The sequence below is a fragment of the Miniopterus natalensis genome, chromosome X (assembly GCF_054644295.1).
Source record: "Miniopterus natalensis isolate mMinNat1 chromosome X, mMinNat1.hap1, whole genome shotgun sequence".
Classification (NCBI taxonomy): Eukaryota; Metazoa; Chordata; class Mammalia; order Chiroptera; family Miniopteridae; genus Miniopterus; species Miniopterus natalensis.
The window spans coordinates 36,940,186-36,944,072 of record NC_142103.1 but is presented as its reverse complement, the minus strand read 5'-3'; the positions used below and the strand labels follow the sequence as shown (position 1 = coordinate 36,944,072).

General features: G+C 36.1%; 1 pseudogene; it reads left to right on the top strand.

Moving 5' to 3' along the window:
• The first annotated feature begins 339 nt into the window (after window positions 1-339).
• Window positions 340-1,119, top strand: LOC107527559 (metaxin-2 pseudogene; annotated as a pseudogene).
• Window positions 1,120-3,887: the final 2,768 nt, after the last annotated feature.

Genomic DNA, 3,887 nt, shown 5'->3' with positions numbered 1-3,887 from the left:
CTTTCTGGGTGCATGGGACTATGCCCAACTGAGCCACACGGGCCAGGGTTCAATCTCGTATTTCTTGAAAGTGTTAATGCTTGAAGTGTTACATTTAAAATCATAGTTAAGATCTAATAAAACACTACAACAGCAGAACCAAATGAGCAACGGAAAGTCCCTGGCCCAGCGTGGCGATAACCTATGGGTCCTGGCCCCCAGCCAGTGGTGCTGGACTTTTCAAGTCCAAGTCTCAGTCCGGGCCAGGCCTGTTAGCTGCCAGGGGCCACTGGGGTTGTGGAGGAGGACACTGAGGGCCGAGGGGAGCAGGAACCACAGAGGCAGGGCCGCCCGGCCGACATGTCTCCAGTAGCAGAATCCTTCCTCACACAGATCCCGCCTGCAGAACCTTGGCCTGAAAATGCTACATTATATCAGCAGTGAAAGGGGAGCAAATTTTGCTTTCTGACAGTGCAGCTTCTCTTGCTCTGCAGGCCTTTTTGCAAATGTGTAATCTGCCTATCAAAGTGGTTTGTAAGGCAAATGCAGAATATCTGTCTCCATCTGCTAAGGTACCTTTTATTCTTGTAGGAAAGCAAGTAGTATCAGAACTTGGGCCAATAGTCCAATTGGTTAAAGCCAAGGGCCATTTTCTTAGTGATGGGCTGGATGAAGTCCAAAAAGCAGAAATAAAAGCCTACATGGAATTAATCAGCAATATGCTTGTTGACTGCAGAGTTGTACATTCAGTGGTCAGACCAAACTACAGTAGGGGAGATCACACATGCTAGGTATGGATCTCCTTACCCTTGGCCTCTGAAACATATTTGGGTCTATCAGAAACAGTGAGAAGTCAAATTTAACAAGACTCTGGGCCAGCTCTTAGAAGCTGTTGACCAGTGCTCTCAAGCTCTTTCTCAAAGACTTGGAACACAACCATATTTCTTCAATAAGTAGCCTGCTGAACTAGATAAACTGGTATTTGGCCATCTGTACACCATTCTTACCACACAGTTGACCAATGATGAACTTTCTGAGAAGGTGAAAAACTATAGCAACCTTCTTGTTTTTTGTAGAAGAACTAAACAGCACAATTTTGAAGATCATAGTAAAAGCAGCTCATCTATCAGATTGTCTTAGAGTTATGTGTTAATTTATTATTTTTTAAAAATTTAACTTTAGAAATATGCACTGTTTGAATGATATGACAATGGTATCATACAGTGGTTAAAACAAAACACTGCTTTTTGAAACCTCAAAACAAATTATATAATGTATCTTATACATGTACTTTACACAGTTTAGGTACACATTGAAATAATTCTGAGTGATTTCATTTGATATGTTATACTCTATATCTTGCAATTTTTTGTTTTTCTTGAAACTTGTATGCATATAAAAATAAAACTTAAACAATGTAAACAGATAAAAATGAAATCAGTGAATGAAGCTGGCTACATGTGAGACAGCAAGGAGTGGTAAAGTATATATGGCAAACTTGAAAATATGACAGTAAAGTAAAATAATTTTTTAAAAATATATCTTTATTGATTTCAGATAGAGGAAAGGAGAAGGAGAGAGAGAGACAGAAACATCAGTGATGAGAGAGTCATTGATCGAGCCCACAACCAGGGCATGTGCCCTGACTGAGAACCGAACCCTGATCGCCTGGATCCTAGGTTGACGCTCAACTGCTGAGCCACGCCAGGCTGGGCAAAATAATTTTTAAAATGCTGAATAAGATGAACAAAATATGTCTGGAGGAAGCCCACACTTGAAACCACTGCCCATGTTCAGCTGCTTTTGGAACTTGGCTTGTCTGCCATTAGGAAAGAACGGAGTTCCCTGGGATTCAACTCAAAAATGAACACAGTGTGCTAGCCATTGCCATGCCTATTAACAAATGGTCCTTGGGCATTGTTATGAGGTGGCTCTTTCTGAGTATTTTTAACATCTGACCTTACAAAAATCTTTCTACTTTTCTCAGGTAGACATGGTCACTCTCTTCTCTGTGCTCCTAGAATGCTTTGTGTATATCTCTATTATGGCACTTGCCATCTTATGCTGTAATGGTTTGTTGACATGTTTTTCTCCTTCACTGGATCCTGAGCACCTTAAGGCCAAAGCCTAGTGCATATTTTTCTGTTAAAGCTCATCAGCCAAGATTTCATTATTATTCACATATTAGTCTATTATGAATGTTAAGTTTTATAAAATTTGTTGATAGTTTTTGTAAGAAGGTAGGTAAAAAGGATGATAGATAAGTACTGAGGTTATAGTGGCCTAGTTGTGAGTATTTTTACAATTGGCCTAGATATTTAAGTGTAGCTCTAGGAACTTAGAATGATGTACACAATGCTATTATGATTTTCAAAGGGAAGATGGGGGAAATATATTATGATATAATAATTTATACACATATAGATAATTTATATTTTCTTTAAGAAAACTTGTTGAAGTTTAGTTACTTAGAAAAATTGGGTTAACTTCTAGATGTATTTGCCCTCTTGGTGGAGGTTGCAGATAATACAAGGCTTGATCATGCATGAGAGTTGTTGTTTAGAAAGAGGGTTTTATAAGTTTATCTAGAGTTGCTTAGGTTGCAGTGAACTATTTGCAATAATCAAATTCATTATGCATTAAGAGATAACAAAGATCATCAATTTCTTAGAATAGGAGATACTACTCACACTAGCCATTTAGACAGCTTAATGTGACAGTTTCCTCTCGGGCATAAATACTAAAGGGGGGGGAGGTGCAGATTTTAGATTTTATTTTATTTTCACTATATTTTGCCAGCTTAAATTTAGTACAAAGGAGGTTGAACATTTCTCAGGGAATATTTCCACTATAGCTTGATGAATTGCTCTGCTTTCCACCAGGGATGTATATGTTTAAAGAAAAAAGATCTAGAATCAGAATTCTAACCCTGATAAATAGTACTGAAGACTCAGGGGCACATTTGTGGCATTTTAAAGAAATACTTATCAATCAAGAAAAAGCCTTTCACATAACACTATTATTTCATCATAAGTAGATGACAGTGAATTAGATTTCAGTAAAATTTATATTAGTTAAACCTTAGTGTGGTATATTTCTGAAGGTACAGTAGACTACTTGAAGTAATTTAGGAAATGGGTAACTTGCTGAACATTCAGATTATATCTCTTGAATAGAATACTCATTTCAAAAGTAAAAGTACTCTGACATTGTACCTGTATCCAAAAATGAAACTGTTCTAGTGTTATCATCTCTGTGTTTAATGTTATGCTTAATTATGTTTAAATATTTAATATATGTAAAAGAATATATAAAACATGTATATTAGGACTCTTTCTCTAAAATATGACACTTTTAAGGTAATCTAATAGTTACCACTTTAAAACAAGGGCATGGTTTCCTTACAGACCATTAGAAACACAGAGGTTTGACTTGCACATAAATCCTGTGAATCACTAGGCCAGGAGGAAAGAGCTGTTGGAGCTAAAAACCACAGAGGTAAATTTAGACTTTAGAACCCACAAAATCATTCTCCAGAATTGAGAGGGGGAAAAGGAATGGCTTTTGACACTGTAACATTAGGTACTGAATCCTTATAGTTGTTATTATGTATTAAACACCTTTTAGTTTATTAATTCCTTGGATTTTACTGCTTATGTGTAATATATAATAATTATACATATTATTGAAAACAAATATTAAAAACAATTTTAAGAGTCTTAAATTGTATTTTCATCATTACTAATTTTCTTTTTCAGTTATGTATTTCACACTCTAGTCATATTTATATTTAACACAGAGTGTGATTTGTCTCAAAACCTGACTATTGTATTTCTCCACTTTAGGCCTTATAAAGTAAACATATAAAAATGTAGCCAGCTCTCTCTTCCTAATAACTATGCTTAAAC